At 41.5% G+C, this 18,330-nt stretch overlaps 1 pseudogene; it reads left to right on the forward strand.

Annotated features, from left to right (window-relative positions):
- The first annotated feature begins 456 nt into the window (after positions 1–456).
- The window catches only part of LOC110717498, a 36,736-nt pseudogene continuing 18,862 nt past the window's right edge, over positions 457–18,330 (forward strand).

Here is an 18,330-nt window from a genome sequence, read left to right on the forward strand (position 1 = left end):
TTTATTAACTAATGGGCCCCTTCTCCATTTGTTTTTTATTCAGCTATGGGTCCCACACCGTTATATATTTTACTGTACAATTCTTATTTTCCCTCCATTATCACATACTGTTACACAAAAAGTTGCAATTTATTTACAATATTGCCATGTTATGTATTTCCCAATACATAACTAACCTCCAATACTACTTCCTCAAAAAAAAAAAAGTAGTTGTATATGAATAGCTGACAAGTACCGTTAGTGTGCCCAATAAGGTGCTGTCATGTGTCCCCGTCATTCAAATAATTAGATGATCATATAATGTGTAGAAAAGAGAGTAGTGTGGGGTGTTTTTTGCCCGTTAATGAGAGTAATCTTGCCTTTTTTTCTAAATTATAAAGTATACTAACAAGTCTTAATTTAGAGTTAAAAATTACGAATATATACAATACAACCTTTAAACTGTCAATTTTTAAGATGGCACATTCAGAGTCCACAAACACAAAAACTCATGAAATTTTGGAAGACGAAATCAAAGAGCTCCAATTATCCCTCCCAAAAGAAACATGGCTTGTTTGGCCAATGTACCTTTATCAAGGATTATGGTGCTTAAATTTTGTTTTTGAGGGTATAATTGCATTTAAGACCCATTTTCAAGCTCGTGATTCTGATATCATCTTAGCGAGCTATCCCAAAACCGGTACAACCTGGCTTAAATCCCTCATTTTTGCCATTATAAATCGTAACAAAATATCAAACGATTTTATTCAACACTTGTTTCACCCCAAAAATCCTCATGAGCTTATCAAACAATTAGAAATAAATGTTTACCAAAGTATCAACGGAAAACAACCAGACCTGTCTGAAACACCCTCACCTCGATGTAGAAACTATAAAGAGAGAGATAAGAGATAAATATTTGAATAATCTGTTTACATTAACACACTAAAAACGGAGAGCAAGTTCGAAACAATTAATTTTGCAGTTGTTTTTTTTTTTTTTTTTTTTTTTTTTTGTGAAAGAATTAATTTCGCTGTTTTAATTATTCTAAATAGTAGAATTTTAATATGGAACTAATTCAATTATAACCAATTATCGTATATAATCAACTTAGCCATGTTAATAATATCATATAAAATTGAAATATAGTATTATTTTTAAGAAAGTGAATAGTATATTTGCTCAAATTTCTCATTTATAATATCAAATACTCGATTACTGCCTATCTTGTTGTTATGATGAATATCATCAAATGACTTTTCTGATTAGAGTATACTTATAGTTTTTCAAAGTTGATTATATTAGCTTGATTGAGCTTGTTCACATTAGAGCTCGTTCAAGCTCGAGCTCGAATCATACACGAACGAGCTCAAGCCGAGCTCGAACAAGCTAAGGCAAAACCTTAATGAACAAAGCTCGAACACAAAATTATGAAGCTCGTTCAAGCTCGAGCATGTTCGAACACTTGAAATCTTTACCAAGCTTAGCTCGAACAAGTAAAAACTCGACTCGGCTCGAATTGTTTGCAGCCCTATGGATATAAAAGTACCTAAACATTACGAGTAACTTTTATATGTAGCTAGTCACTATGGTGTTAATTACTTGATTAGTGTTATATGGGTTACTTTTAGGAGTTACTCGATCAGTTTTGTACGGGTTACTCTATCAGTGTTTTAGGGTTACTCAACAAGTATGTAAGGTGTTACTCTGTCGGTATATTAGGGATTACTCTATAAGTCTTATAGGGGTCATTTTGCTATTTTACTAGCGGCCACATGGTGTAGCCAACCTTATAGAAAACACGCTGATCCTAAAATATCTTGATTTAATTTTTATTAGAAGTGTATAAATTTAATTTTATGTAATTTCAAATGCAATTTCATTTTTTGATGACTTGATGACACTGATTTAATTATTAAAAGCAAAATAATATTCCTTTCACATCAATTTAAACATTCATTGAATGTTTAGATAAATCCCTAACATTAAAATATATTTTTTGTTTATAAATGTTTTAAATCTTTATTCACTATTCAAAATTTTTTTTTTACATATGTGGCACTTAAATTTAAATTCTCAAATCTCATTTGTTTTTTTGTCTTAAATTTAAATTCTCAAATCTCATTTGTTAATTTTTCTAGATAAATATTTTTTATACTACTCCCTCTGTCCCCGATTGATAGTCACTTATGCCATTTTTGGGCATCCAAAATATTAGTCACATTTGCTTTTTTCAAGTACCATTAATATTATTTTTTTACCAAAATTCTCTAACATTTGCAAAAATATTTGTGCAAATTTAACTTTCCAATGTAAATAATAATTTCCCATGTACTGTAATTACTTTCTCTCTCTACTTTTTTGCATACCCAATGTAAATTTACATTTCTAATGTACTTTCTTTAATTCTCCTTAATTCCCATGATTTGCATACCCAATGTAAATTTATTATCTTTCTTATAAAAGGTTGGGTGTTCAAATCCCCTTATTATTTTTTTTATATCAAGTAATATTCTAGTTGACTGAGTAGTGATGATGTGGCATAATGAGAAATGGAGTAGGTGACATGACATGGTCTATGTGGCACAGAGGCGTTCTTATTAACGTCTTTTAATATATTAGTATAGATTATCCCTTAGGAAAAAAAACAAGGGTAATGCTATATGTAGCCCTAAGGGCTATATATAAGCATTAAATACACTCTTGAAAATTGTATAATATTAGGAATTCATGACAAAAACACGCGTAAATCAGTGTAATTAGTCTTTATATTTTGATGATTTCTTAACTTTTTACGATTTTCAAGTGTAAATTTAATGCTTATATGTAGCCTTAAAGGCTATGTATAGCATTTTCCAAAAAACAAATATAATTCAATTAGTAATAAAGAGCTCATTTCCCCTTTTATTAAGTTATTTGTATTTTTTTTTATATAAATCCATTTTATTAATTGAAAAATAAATGAATATTACTCCACATAACTATGAAAGAGAAGTTGACTAATTCATTCCTATCTCTTGTAGAGAAAAAATCTAAAATTTTCTTGTCATACCTTCCACTTCAGTAGCTACAATCTAATACGAAATACATGCTTTACTTGTCGTATTCACAAAAATCTTTAATTATTATTATTATAATAAATTTAGCATAAATTTTCTTTGAAAAATATTTTTCACTTTTAGATGTATATTTTTTTTATCTATGTTAATTTAATTTTACGTTAGATTTGTATAGTAAAATTTGGAAACTCTATATACTTATTTAATATAACATTAGATATGTAGTCTAAAATTACATAGAATGGAAAATATTAATTACATAAATGAAAAGTATATGAATCAATATAATCACAAATATATTATAATTTGGTGAGTATTTTGTGTATAACTTATACTTCATCCGTTCTTTTTTACTTGACCCGCTTTGACTTTTACACTATTCACCACTCCTCCTTTGACCGTCTTTTGTAAATAATTTGTATGGAAAAACATGTTCATGTTGGATATTTTGAATTCGTCTCAAGAAATAATATCATAATATATAACTTTTATAATTTTTACTTATGAAGAATTAAAGTTATTAATCGTTGAAGTTTTGCATTGGCAAGCGTGATAAAAGAAACATGTCAAGTAAAAAAACAGAGGAAGTAGTAAGTAATTTATGTCATTGACTAAATAAAAGGGGAAAAATAGGGGAGGGAATTTTGGAGGAAAAAAACCGTACCAAGAAATGACACGTGTCATTCTGAGCGTTTGTTTTAGTATTATATATATTAATTTATGTTGTAAAGATCTTCATGCGGTGCACTGTGTGTTAAAGGTATCAAACTCTTCTTTTTTTTATTTCTACAATCTATGCTAGTACTAAATTTAAGTCTCGGTGTGATACTTGGTCTGATTTGATGTTGTTAAGTGATCATGTGAATCTTCCTTGGTTAGTTATTGGGGATTTTAATGAAGTAACTGATCAATCTGAAAAGTTAGGAGGGAAACCTGTTAAAATTAGAAGAATCAATAAGTATATTGAATGCGTGTCTATGTGTGGCCTGATTGATGCTGGTTTCTCTGGAAATAAGTTTACTTGGTCTAATAAAAGAAGGATCAGACCCATTATGCAAAGGCTAGACAGAGCTTGGATCAACACTGAGTGGATCCAAGCCTTTCCCCAAACCTCTGTGTTGCATTTGCCTAGGGAAAGCTCTGACCATTATCCTATTTTTCTTTCAACTTTGCTAAATATCCATGCCACCCCTGTCTCTAGATTGTTTAAAATGGTGTGGTATTCTCACCCTGGCTTTAAAAGCTTTATAGAATCTAGTTGGAACAATCACCCAGGTAACCTTACTAAGAAGCTTGCTGCCTTGAATCCTCAAATTTTGGATTGGACTAATAAGAATGTTCCAAACTATAGGAAGGTAATTTGGTCTACCCTAAAGAGGATGGAAGGCACACAAAAAACCTTAGAGAGTGAACCTCACAATTAATTCCTACACAACCTAGAACAGTCCCTTTACTCTGACCTTTCCATGGCCTACAAGGATGAGTAGGCCTTTTAGGCTATTAGGTCTAGAATAAACTGGTTGAATTAGGGGGATAGAAACACTAGCTTTTTCATAAATCTGTGTTGATAAGGAGAAGAAGAAATAAAATCATGGACCTTAAAAATCTAGCTGGAGAGGACATCCCTGACCATCTTCTTTCTGACCACATCACCTCTTTCTTCTCCTCTCTCTTCACCGGCCAGGGATGCATGATCCCTGAGGAACCTCCCCCCCCCCCCCCAAGCTAGCCTGGCCATAGCTTCCCCTCCCTCAATTGGTGAAATCTACCATAATGTCTTCTCTATGGGTAGGCTTTAAGCACCTGGGCCTGATGGCTACCACCCTTTTTTCTTCCAGCAGCATTGGGCCACCATCTGGCCTTATTTGCTATCTTTCTACCAGGAGTGTTTCTCTAATAAAACTCTCCCACCTAGTTCAAACAATACAAGCATCACCTTGATACCCAAAGTTTAGCATCCTTAGTTTATCAAACAATTCAGACCTATAAGCCTATGTAACACCTCCTATAAGATACTCACCAAAATTCTTGTCAAAAGGATAAGACATCACCTCCAGTCCATAATATCTCCAGTCAGAGCAGTTTCCTCCCTTGGAGAGGGTGTGAGAACAACTACATTGCTGCTTTTGAAATCCTGCATTCTATGAAGAGAAAGACTGGTCAAAGGGCTTGGTTCACCATTAAAATTGATCTTGAAAAAGCATATGACAGACTAGAGTAGGACTTTATTCAATTCTGTCTGGTTAGGACTGGTTTTGATTCTGATTCTGTCAACCTTATCATGCATTGTATCTCTAACCCTCTGTTCCATGTAAAGGTCAATGGGGTTAATTCAAGTAGTTTTTCTGCTTCTAGGGGCATTAGACAGGGAGACCATCTGTCCCCCTATATATTCATCATATGCATGACCTACCTATTATTTCTCATTGAGAGTACTTGTAATGAGGGCTCTTGGACTCCCTTTAGAATTAGGAACAACAATACCCCCATATCTCACCTCATGTTTGCTGATGACCTGCTCCTCTTTGGGGAGGCTAGTCCTGCTACCATTCTCAATGTTCAACAAACCTTGTCCTAATTCTGGGATGTGTCTGGTCAATGCATGAATCCAAACAAGAGTAAGCTCTACTTCTCTTCCAATGCTTCCCCTTTTGCAAGAGATCTTTTCACCTCCTCCCTTAATATCAGTGAAAGTCAAGACCTATTTATATACCTAGGTTTCCCTCTCACTGATAAAAGATCCTACCTGTCCCAGCTTAGCCACATTACCAAGAAAATTAACTCAATGTTAAATTCCTGGAAGGCTATGCATCTTTCCAAAGCTGGAAGATCTGTTCTAATCAAATCAACCCTGGATGCCATCCTTGCATACACAATGCAAACCATAATGCTACCAAAAATACTCACTTCCTCAATTGACCAAATTTGCAGTAGGTTTTTCTGGGGTTCCACTTCTGATAAGAGAAAGACCCCCCTCATTGCTTGGAACAAAACCTTTTGTCCCAAAAGTAGTGGGGGGCTTGGGGTTTAGTACTGCTCACCTAAGTAATATTGTGTTCATGGCTAAGTTGGGTTGGAAATTGCAAAACTCTGACAACATTTCTACAAAACTCATTAGGGAGAAATATTGTGCTAGACAAACTCCTACTCTCTTTAAAAATGGATCTCACATTTGGTAGGACATTAGGAAAGGGTGAGATATTTTAACTTCTTTCTCCTAGTGGGAAATTGGAGGTGGTCACCAATGCTCTCTTTGGTTTGACAATTGGTCAGGGTTAGGTAGTCTTAGATCTCTATTTCAGGGCCCGCTTGAGGAAGGGGAAGACAATAAGACTGTGAGCTCCATCATCTCAAATGGGATGCTCAATTTCTCACCCCTCCTGCATCTGCTTCCCCCTCACGTTTCTAACCATGTTCAAAGCCTTGTTTTGCCTTTCTAGGGTGAGGACCAGGTCTTCTCTTCATTAGGGAAAAGGTATTACTTTGATGCTAAGGCAGCATATCTTAAGCTCAGGAATCAACATTTTAGTCAACCTCATCTGCAAAATTTTAATAGGATATGGAACATCAATAATATCACCCCCCATCAGTTAAATTCTTCCTTTGGTTAAGCTTGTGGAATAGGTTACCTACTGCAAACCACCTCCACTCCAGGCATATCATAACTAATGTATTTTGTAGTTTCTGCCCTGGCATCCCTGAAACCATAACCCATGTCTTGAGAGACTGCAATAGAGCTAAGGAGTTTTGGGATGTTGTCCACCCCCCATTATCAAACCAGAATCATGATCCTGTGGCATGGGTATGTGGAAATCTTGACCTGAAATCTACCCACAACCTCCTAAACCTTCCTTGGAACCAGTCCTTTGCCTTATTAATTTGGAGAATGTGGCTAAGAAGGAATGAATGGGTTTTTAACCAGAAATGTACCCCTGTTTCCTCCCATATCAATGCTGCCAAATCATGGGCAGTTGAAATATCTCTGTTAGGCCCCAATTCCACCTCCTACACTCAAACCCAAAGGCCTTTTCAACACATTCAATTAGGACCTAGCCTATACATAATGGTTGATGCTTCCTTTAAAGATCATAACTGTGCCACTAGCATTTCTTGTATCTGCAAGGACCAACATAATCAATGGGTTAAAGGTATTTCCCTTCACACCACTTCTAACTCAGATCTCATGGCTGAGACCATAGCTATCAATGCTGCAATAGCATGGGCAGTGAAAGAAGGATGGGTGGAAGTACAAATCATTTCAGACTGTTAGAGAGCAGTTCAAAGCATTAACCAGCAACACAAAAGCTTTGATGAAATAGGGAATCACTATCTGTTTTGCAGGGACCTGTTAAAAAAGATTCCAAGGGAAAGGTTGTTCAAGGGGCCCAGTGATCAAGTCAAGGAAGCACATGTGGTGGCCAAGCAAGCTATGCAGCATCTAATAACCTCAACTAGGGATGAGTGGAGCTTTGAAACCATTTTGGATATATGTGTGCAGATTGTACCTCAAAATTTAACTGATTAACTATGTAATGATGGGAACTTTTATTTTGGTAGTAAACTTATCATGTCCCCTAATCAAACTGTAACCTTGGGTGTGTTGACACCACTTTTGAACCCACCTTAGTGATGGTGGTTTTAGTTGTAATAGGGCAGGGCCCTGTAAACGATTTACTGTTGCTGATGTTATTAATCTAATCTAGTTCCTATTATTTATCCAAAAAAATTAAAAAGTAATGCATGTTCTTTGTTAAATACAAACATGTTTTTTGTCAAACACCTAAATGTTCTTTTTCAAACACCTAATGTTCTTTCCGCCTTTTTTTTTGTTTAACCGAGTGCACCATGCATGGTGCACTCGGGTGTACAAACTGTTCCAGGTGTGGATCCAAGGGTTCTATTGGGTGAACTGGGTCCCGTCGACAACCTACACATAGCAGCACACGTGAACTGCCCTCGGGGGTGGCTCGAGGAACCCCCATTCGAAGCTTAAGTTAGAGAGTGTTTAAGAGAGAGAACGTGTACTTAGAGAGATAGAATAAGTATAATAACTTGAGTGTCTCACCTCCTTTTCATTGTACTTTACCCTCTATTTATAGGCGTACTATCTCCTCTATGGAGAGTTCAGCCTGGTCAGCTCTGCGGGCTGACTCCATTAGGCTGAAGAGCCCCTCTTAGCTGCTTTTTCGGCAGTGAGTGCGCAACCTGGGAGCTGGGCGATAGTTCAGCGGAAGCTATCCTATACAACTAACCTCTTAAGAGGTGGTATGAGGTCACTCATGCCGACTCTTTTTATGAAGCGCGACCTTCTTAACTGAGCCCAGCTGGAAGGAATAGCTCATCAGGAGCTATCCCTTACAATTAGCCCCTCAAGAGATGGCATGAGATTTATTCATGCCAGCTATTCTGAGCGTGTAGCCTTATCGGTTGTGGCTCAACGGGTAGTCTGGCTTAATTATCCTGCACACTCCTAGCCCCTTAAGTCTCTGGGTTGTTGCTGCGACCCGGAGACTTGGGAGGTCAGGTCCTGTCCTTGATAGCGACGCTATTGTTGTTGTTTGGATTTTATGATGGCTCTATTTCTGCCTGCTGGACGCGTATTTAGTCGTGGCTTGTTTGACCTGCATGAGGAGTTTTTATAACTCCCTCTGAAGTCTGGGAAATGACGATCTTGCGGAGAGGAATTTCGATCACTCCCGCTGAATTCTGCGAAATGACGATCTTGCGGAGAGGAATTTCGATCACTTCCGCTAAAGTCTGAGAAATGACGAGCTTACGGAGAGGAATTTCGATCACTCCCGCTGAAGTTTGAGAAATGACAAGCTTACGGAGAGGAATTTTGATCACTCCCACTGAAGTCTGAGAAATGACGAGCTTACGAAGAGAAATTTCGATCACTCCCGCTGAAGTCTGAGAAATGACGAGCTTGAGGAGAGGAATTTCGATCACTCCCGCTAAAGTCAGAGAAATGACGAGCTTGCGGAGAGGAATTTCGATCACACCCGCTGAAGGCTGAGAAATGGCGAGCTTGCGGAGAGGAATTTCGATCACTCCCGCTGAAGGCTGAGAAATGGCGAGCTTGCGGATAGGAATTTCGATCACTCCCGCTGAAGTCTAAGAAATGACGAGATTGTAGAGAGGAATTTCGATCACTTCCGCTGAAGTGCACGTTTTTTTTAGCGGGAACAGTGTTTGCATGGGCGGGACACGTGTTGATGATCAAGGCCGTCAGTTTGATTTTACTGAAGTGACATGGCGGTTTGGTTTTGTTTCGTGCCCAACCGCCCATTTACTCCGTATTAAATTCACTGTCCCCCCCTTTTTACTCATTTCTTTTACTTCCCTTATCTATTCATCTTCCTTTCTTTATTACTTTTCATTTCAAAATTTTCGCTCTTCATTTCTCTTCTTCAGGCGCTCGTGTTCCTCCATTGTTGTGGTAAGTTTCTGCTTTCTTCGCCTTTGTTTTTGCCTCAACTTTCTACCATACCTGCTTTTCTCTTCTTTGTTTTTTTACTTCTTTACTAATTTGCCTTTTCTTCTGTCTTTTTATTGCAGTTTCGGATTTTGTTTTGCTCAGGTTCTTGCGTCTGCCATTGTTGTTGTACTCTGTTGCTTCTGCAACTTTTTCTCTTAAAGGTACTTACTTTGTACCTTTTGTTGTATGTTTTTCCAATTTCGCCTCTTTTTGCGTTTTTCTAACCAAGATTCTATCTTCTGGTTCGCCTTAATTGCCATTGCCTGATTTTCCCCCCTTTTTGTTGTTGTAGTTGCGTTCTTGGTTCTTTCCCCTTTATTCCTTCATTTTTCTTGTCTCCTTAGACTGATCTTTGATTTTCGGTGCCCCATTGCTTTTTCTTCTCTTCGTGGGCTTTTTATCTTTATAGATTTCATAATTTCTGACGTTTCTGATAGTCAAAACATAAGTGAGCCTCAAGTGGCCACTGAATCGGATTCTCCTTCCCGATAATCTCCTTCAGGTGAGCGCCCTGCACACACTCCTCCTGTTTCTCGTTCTTCTTCCCTTACTCCTATACAAATGGTTATGCCTTTTCACTGTCCCCCTGCTACGAGCGGGACGGGTACTGCTGCGACAGCTACTGCTGCATTTGGGTCAGGTAGTAGTCGTCCCGCTGAGGGTAGTGCCTTTTTCCCTTTTCAGCGCGAGCCTCGCCCTGATTTCCTTGATCCCTACTGCGAGCGGGTGCTCGTTAAGGATGGGATTCCTTTGTCCCACCTCACCCGTTTAAGGCTGCGCACATTGCGCTATAAGATGCTAGCTGATGTTGTTAAGGCTAATCCCCTTGACGTGTCTCTTGTTAGTCCCATTCCCTATGTTCAGCCTTTAAACAGTTTTGCTTGGCTTGATGACATGGATGATGTGAATCAGTTTGACCATTATGTAGTGCGGGGTGGCGGTATTGATACTCCATCACCATCTCCCTCTTCAGCTGTTCAGACGAGCAGGATGACTGAGTCCCCAGGTGATCGTTCTCTTTTTTATTATCAGCCCACCTATGTGGTGGAGCCTGTGGAGGAGGGCAAGTCTGAGTTTTTCCTGGATGACAAGTGCTACGGGCCCAAGAACTGCGTGCTGGACTCTCGCTGGCGCAAGGATGCCAAAAGGTTAAACCTTGCTTCTGTCAGGCAGAAATTTTATGGCTTTGGCGAGGACTACGAGTTGGTCTTACCCGTTGATGGTGCGAAGTTGTCTGCTCACCCTGATGGGCACATTGCTATGTTTGCATCTCAACTGAACTTAGGTTTGAGGTTTCCTCTTGACCCTACTTTGGAGAAGGTATTTTGTGCCTTCAATATTTGTATTTCCCTGTTGCATTCAGCTTCTCTCCATACTCTGATTTTCCTAATGTGGTTTCTGCGGTTTTGGAGATACCCTGAGTCCCTGCACCTATTCAAGTCTTTAATGAGCCTGAAGAGGTCTGCTTCTAGGACTGAGTCTGGGTGGTATTATGTTGCTCGGAGGGAAGGGTCTTGTCCTACCCAAAACTTGGTCGTTTCAGGGACTGGACTGACAAGTTTTTCTGGGTGAGGATGCCCTCCACTTTCGTTGCACCACGCAACTTCAGGGAGATCCTTACTAACATGGCTGGAGTTACTGTCTCCCCCGCCGAGTCTGCCCATGAGACGGAAGCTTTTGAGGCTCTACAGGGAGCGGGGACTGGTGACTCCAAGTTCCTCAAGTTCTGACTGCCCAATTCCATATACATTGTGGGTAGCGAGCAGCTCTATGCTATGTGTTTGTGTCGTACGCATGAGTCTGGTAAGCTCTTTTGGCTTTCTTTTGTTTCTTTTTCTTTTTCCTCCCTTGTCTTAGTTTTTTACGTTGTTTTATTCTCTTGTCTTTCTCCTTTTCAGGCTATGACAAGTTGGACAAGCGTATCCTTGGGCTGGCTGATAATTGGAGGGACCCTTTAACTGCTACTCCTGAAAATCCCCCTGAGCTCTTTGACACTCTGGAGTTGTATGCTGGCTCCCTAAAGAATGAAGTATGTCTGGCCCCCGCTGAGCTGCGAGCCGTTTTTGGTACTGTGAGTGTTGTTGATCGCGCAGGGTTCAGCCGTGTTGAAGTTGAGCCTTCATCCTCTACTGTTGGGAGTAGGCATGATACTCGGTCTGCCTCTCGAAGAGCGGCCTCAGAGCCTGAGGCGTTAGTGACACACGGTGCTTCTCCTGAGAAGCAGCCTGTTGCGGCTTCCGGCCGGGTGGCACCTCAGACCTCTGCTGCCAAAAGACAACGTGATCAAGCTTTTAATGATCCAAAGACTACCGCTGATGACTTTGTGGATAGTGTCCTCAAGTTTCCCTCTGATGAGGCTGAAACTACCTCTGCGGGCTCAAAGCCCGATTCTTCTGCTAAGCATGTTCTGCTCTTTCCTTCTAATGTTGACAATGTTACTGCTGCGAAGGACACTGTTGATCCTTCCGCTGAAGCCGCTGATTTTCAGCTGCCTGATGAAACTATCATAGAGCTTCCCAAGTTTCCGCTGCGCCCTGCTGGATTGAGAAGGCAGCTCCGAAGTGCCTCCAGAGGTGGGCACGCTCAGGTAGGGGGGGCTCATAAGCAGGATCAGCCAGTCATCGACCTGGAGGATGATCCTGTGACCTCCGCCCCTATTGAGGATGAGCCCGCTACGAATAAGGCCCATACCTCCTCTGGCCTTGATCCCTTTGTTTTTCATTCTGCTAACACTGGGCTCCCTAGTGGGAATGCTGATAGGGGCGTTGACACTCAGAAATCCAGTGAACTTAATCATTGTGTTCACCAATTTTTGAGTGATGCTTTTGAGAACCTTTTGTCTGCTACCTCAATCTCTGCTGGAGGTACTTTCGTCCCTACTAGGGCTATTGAGTTTTCTGAGGTTCCCATTGATGTTCATCTTCACCCCATACTTTGTCCTGCTGGAGCTGAGGATGCTCTATTTCGGCCTGAGATGAACGTGAGGGCTGACGAATCTCTGTTTCTGGACGACCCCCAGAAAGGTGGCACTTTGGGGTACCGTCTAACTTAGGGAGTTTGTCTTCCAGCTGATTCTACGTGCAACTTAGTTAGTCTTCCTGCTGCTACGGCTTGTCATGACTTGCAAAAGGTTAGTTTCTGTTTTTTATTTTCTCTCTTCTGATTTTGGTTTTTCTCTTCTTCTTTTCTTGTTCCATTTTCAGTGTCTTTTTTTTTAACTCCTGTCTTAGCTCAGTCTTTTCTTTCTCTGCCCTCTTTTGCAGCATGTCAGGTCTGTTGGAGATTTATCCAATGCCTTGCTGACGGTGGAGAAGGAATATCAGAATCAGGGCCTACTTCTTTCTCAAAAGGATTTGGAGGTTCAGCAGGCTCGGGCTGAGAGGGAGGCTATGGTCAGTGAGGTGACTCCTCTGAGGGAGAGGGCGGACGCCCTACAGCTCCAGTTGGTAGAATTTCAGCTCACCCAGACCAAGTTCAAGAGTTGTGAGGAGCGATTGGGGACCTCCCAGGCCAGGATGCAGGCGTTGGAAATGGAGATTGCTGATTTGCGGGCTGGGCATGTTACTGAACTGGAAGCTGCTAGGAAGGGGGCACTTAAGGCCTTTGCGCTCTCCCCTGCTTTTGCTAAGTTATTGGTTGATCGCTATGATGGTGGATGGGAGACTGCAGCTTGATGCGTGAGCAACTTATATGGTAAAGGTAAGGAGCAGCATGCTCGCTTCAATACCTTCTGGGCTAAAGTTGAGGCTGTAGGGGATGCTGGTTTGTTTGAGTTGCCTGCTGATCACCCTCGTGTTGTCAGTTGCAAGGTTCCTGACCATGCCGTGTTGAACTTAGAGGTTCCCCATTGTCCTGATGTCGCTGAAGCTATTGGGGTGGAGTCCTTGGCTGGTGGACAATAAAGGTTCTGGCGGCTGTCACCTTCCTACTCCAGTGGTTCCTTTGATTTCCCCTCAACCAGATCTGTTGTAACTAGGTAGTTTTTGTAACTATCTTTGGGGTGTATAGCCGCCAAAGATTATGTTTCCCTATGTATCCTCAGAATACTTTGTCTTTTGTTGCTGGGTCTGTCCAGCTTAACTTGAATTTATGCTTTTCTAACTTTACTGGCTGAGCGTTTCCTCGTCCTGGTGGACGAGGGCCCAACTTTGCATTTATTGTAGCTAACTTGCTGAATGTTTACTCTGCCTTAGTGGGCAGGGGTTCAACTTTGTATTGTATGTATTTCTGCTACTTTACCTGTTGATTATCTCATAGTCTGCGTGTTTTATCTGGGTTTGCTGCTAGGCCGAGGTATAATAGTACCTATACCTTAGCACAGCAGCCTCTCTGTTGTGCTCAACGAGGCCTCGTAGGTTGGGCCTCCCTATTTTCCTGATTTAGCTGTTGAGGGCCCTCTTGCTTTCTTGTTCTCTGTTATGTTTAGCAGGAACTTCAATGAGCTTTATTCTTCTTGCCCTGTTTGCTTTGGGTGCTTGTGCCTTATGTACTCTATTTAGATTTGATAGAGACTTGTTTGACTTGTTTATTCAGTTGTTGCCTTTCTGGGCATTATTCGATCTTCTCTGCTGAGACTTACTTGTGTCAATCACCTTTTTGACCACTCGTTTGGTGTCATTCAGCTTGCTTTGCTGTTACTTATTTATGTCGTCCATCTTATTTATGCTGCGACTTGTTGTGTTGTGCCACTTACTTCTTTTTGTAAGGGCTTAAATGTATCTATCTCCTCCTCCTCTCCCCCTCGAAGAGGTGAGCTGGGTGGGACTAAGAGAACCTTAGTGTTGCCCACGTAGCTCATCGTCTTCTTTTCCCTGCCCTCTCCTCACAATACCAAACGTGCCAGGCCTCCCCGAGATGGTGCCCTGCTTTACTTTGAGCAGGTGAGGTTGGGTTTTTTTTTTTGAGAGGGATGCTTTCCTTCGTAGTTTAACGCTATTTTGTTGTTTTCTGTTGGGGTGCTTGTTACCCTCGGCACTTGCATTTTTGGTTTTGTTAACCTCTGCATGTTAGTATACGATGCTAAAGCATGATATATCAAAACAAGTCTATGAAACATAATCCTCAAGAGGCTTGTATTTCATTAAATTAAAAATGGCTCAGATGCCTTAATTAACATATTATGAATTAAACAAAATTCTTGCAAAATTGAAATAACCATCTCCGTTTCTACTTAACCTCTTGTGTTTTAAACAAAATATTTCTTTAACACATCAGCATTGAAACTATTTCTTAATACCTGACCTTCTTGATATGTGAGGAGGAATGCACCAGGTCCTACTTGCTCATGAATGACAAAAGGACCTTCCCAATTGGCTGACAGCTTTCCATGCTGATTTCCTCTTCCTACCGCTGTTGTCCTTCTGAGGAGCAAGTCTCCAGGTAGGTTCTCCCTGTGCTTGACCCTTTTATTGAAAGCTTTGGAAATCCTGCTCTTCTGGGCTGCCAACTTAAGGGCTGCTTTTAGCCTTACTTTCGGCAGGAAGTCTAGCTCTTCCAGCATGCGTTTTTCATTTCCTTGTTGTTCATATCCTCAGGCTAGGAATTTGTACTTCCACTGGGACAACTGCATCAGCCCCATAGGCTAGGTTGAAAGGGCTTTTACCAGTAGACTCTTTCTCAGTGGTTCTGTTTGCCCATAAGACTTTTGGGACTAAGTCATCCCATAGGCCCTTATGCTCCTCCAACTTCCTCTGCAGGGCTGTTAGGATCAGCTTGTTTGCTACTTCAGCCTGACCATTGCTCTGCGGGTGGCAGACTGAGGCACTTGCATACTTGGTGCCCATGTCCTCCAGATAATCCTTGATTGTGTCGCAGTCGAATTGGCATCCGTGGTCAAAGACTATGCACTGTGGCACCCCGAATCTTGTGATGATGTTTTTCCATATGAACGTCCTCACTTGGGTGGCCTTTATGTACTTGGTCGTTTCAGCTTCTATCCACTTAGTAAAATAGTCTACTGCCACTATGAGGTATTTTCTGCCCGCTGACCCAGTGGTGAATGGTACCAATATGTCCATTCCCCACTGAGCGAACGGGATCGGGCTGAGGATTGGAGTTAGATCATTTGTTGGCTGGTTTATGATTGGGGAGTACTTTTGACACTTGTCGTACTTCTTCACATGTGCCAGCGCGTCTTGAGCTAGAATTGGCCAATATGCACCTCTTCTTAGAACTTCTACTCCCAATGCTTTTCCACCAATGTGGTTGGCACATATTCCTGAGTATGCTTCTTCCATAATGTTCTCCTACTCCCACTCTGGGATACACCTCAGCAGTGGTTTCGAGAAGTCCTTTTTGTTAAGCTCTTAATTCATTACCACTTACCAATTGGCGTCTTTCTTTACCTTCTTAGCTTGCACTTCGTCGTCTGGTAACAAGCCATGAACCTTGTATTCCAGATTGTCTGTGAACCAAGCTCGCTGCTTCCCAATTCAGTTCACTTGCTCCTTTTCAGCGACACTGCTTTCCTCCAGGACTTCCACCATCACTGTCCTTGTGAGGCTCTGCAGGGTAGAACTGGCTAATTTTGAAAGGGCGTCAGCCTGGGAGTTTCCCGCTCTAGGGACCAAGTCTATCTGGAAGTGAATTAGCTGGGCTGCTAATTCCTTTACTTTAGTTACATATTTCAACATGGTGGGCTCCCTAATCTCATACGCCCCCTTCAGTTGACTAGCGACCAACTGGGAGTCAGTTTGCAGATGTACTTTCCTGGCTCCAGCTGCGATACTCATACGCAGGCCGGCCAGCTACTCTGCCTCGTTGTTTGACGCTTTGAATTTGAACTTTATGGCATACTCAAATACATTTCCTTCTGGGGATGTCATTATGATTCCTACTCTACTCCCTGTTTGGGCTAAGGATCCATCTACTTCTACCTTCCAGATCCCAATGTCATCCTCCTTCTCCTCATAAGAGGCTTCCACGATGAAATCTGCTAAGGCTTGTGCCTTGATGGCTGCCCTAGGTTTGACCTCCAACTCATACTCAGAGAGCTCAATGGCCCATTTCAAGAGTCTGTATGATACGTCCACTTTTTGTAACGTTTTTTCCAGCAGGTGGTTTGTGAGGATTTGTATTATGTGCGCGTCAAAATACGGTTTCCACTTCCTCGCGGTTATTACCACTGCGAAGGCCAGTTTCTCCATCAACTGGTACCTTTGCTCTGCCTCAATCAGTACGTGGCTCACAAAGTATATTGGCCTTTGTTGTTTTTGTCTTTCTACCAGGAGGACGGTTGCGATTGTCTGAATTGACGCAGAAATGTACAGCTGCAATTTTACTCTCAGCTCCGGGTTGATCATTGTTGGGAGCTTAGTTAGGTGCTCCTTAATACCCTCAAAAGCTTCTCTTTTTGCGGCTCCCCACTTAAATTCGTTGTTCCCTTTCAATAGCTGGTAGAACGGCAAGGCTTTGTCTGCTGACTTACTGATGAACCTGGTCAGCGCGGCCATTTAGCTTGTCAATCGCATGATGTCCTTGATACACTTAGGCTCAGGTAGGCTTAGAACTGCCTCAACCTTCTCTGGATTTGCGTCTATTCCTCTTTCACTAATCAGGAAGCCTAATAACTTTCCTGAACTTACCCCGAAGACACATTTCTTCGGAATGAGCTTGATGTTATATTTGTTCAGAGTGAAAAATGTTTCTTCTAAGTCCATGATATGCCCTGCCTGCGTGATGCTCTTGACAATTGAGTCGTCCACATATACCTCCACATTTCTACCTTTCTGGTGCATGAACACTCTATCCATCGTCTTCTGAAAAGTTGCTCCTGCATTCTTCAACCCGAAGGGCATAGTTATGTAATTGTACATTCCCCCTTCAGTGATGAATGTAGTTTTCTGTTTTTCTGGGTTGTGCAGGCTGTTCTGATGGTACCCTGAGAAGGCGTCCATGAATCTCAGCAGGGCGTGCCCACTGGTTGAATCAACAAGCTGATCTATTCGCGGCAGCGAGTAACAGTCCTTCAGGCAGGCTTTGTTGAGGTCGGTGAAATCAACACACATCCTCCACTGACCACTCGCCTTCTTGACCATGACTACGTTGGCCAACCACTCCAGATAATCACAAGGCTCAATAAATCCTGCTTCCAAAAGTTTTTCTACTTCTTCCTGGATGGCTTGGTTTTTCTCCGTGGAAAAGCTTCATTTCTTCTGCCTTACTGGATTGATATCTTTTCTCACGTTCAACCTGTGGACCATGACTGCGGGGTCAATTCCAGGCATCTCATCTGCTGAAAACGCGAAGATATCTTTGTTCTTTCTCAATAGTTCTATGAGATGTATCCCTACAACTAGGTCGATATCCTTCCTAATTTTCACTGTTCTTGAAGGGTCGCCCTCAGTGACCTCAATTGTAACATGCTCCCCGCTGGGAAGTGGCCTGGCCATTTCCTCCTTTGCGGGCTCAAAATTTTCCATGGACAGCTTTTGCTTATCCTTTTCCCTATGGTATTCTTCGCGCTTCCTTTTCCTTGACTTTCTCTCAGGCTGCTTAAGGGATCTTTGCTCTAAGATCGGCTACAGCTTGATTCTAGCGGGCTGCTTTAAAGCAGTTATGTAGCATTGTTGATCCATCTTTTAGCTTCCCCTGAGCTTTGTTGATCGCCCTTCACTAGTTGTGTAAGCCAGGGCGAGGTGGTAGGTGGAAATCACTCCGCCGATGTTGTGAATGAGCGGCCTTCCCATGATTACATTGTAAGGTGAAGGAGAGTTTATCACCATGAACTCTGCCCGAACATCACGGCTTTTTGACCTTTCCCCTACTCGAACTGAGAGCTCAATTATGCCTTCCGGGGTCAATCCGGATCCGTTG

The sequence above is a fragment of the Chenopodium quinoa genome, unplaced genomic scaffold (assembly GCF_001683475.1).
Source record: "Chenopodium quinoa cultivar QQ74 unplaced genomic scaffold, ASM168347v1, whole genome shotgun sequence".
NCBI lineage: Eukaryota > Viridiplantae > Streptophyta > Magnoliopsida > Caryophyllales > Amaranthaceae > Chenopodium > Chenopodium quinoa.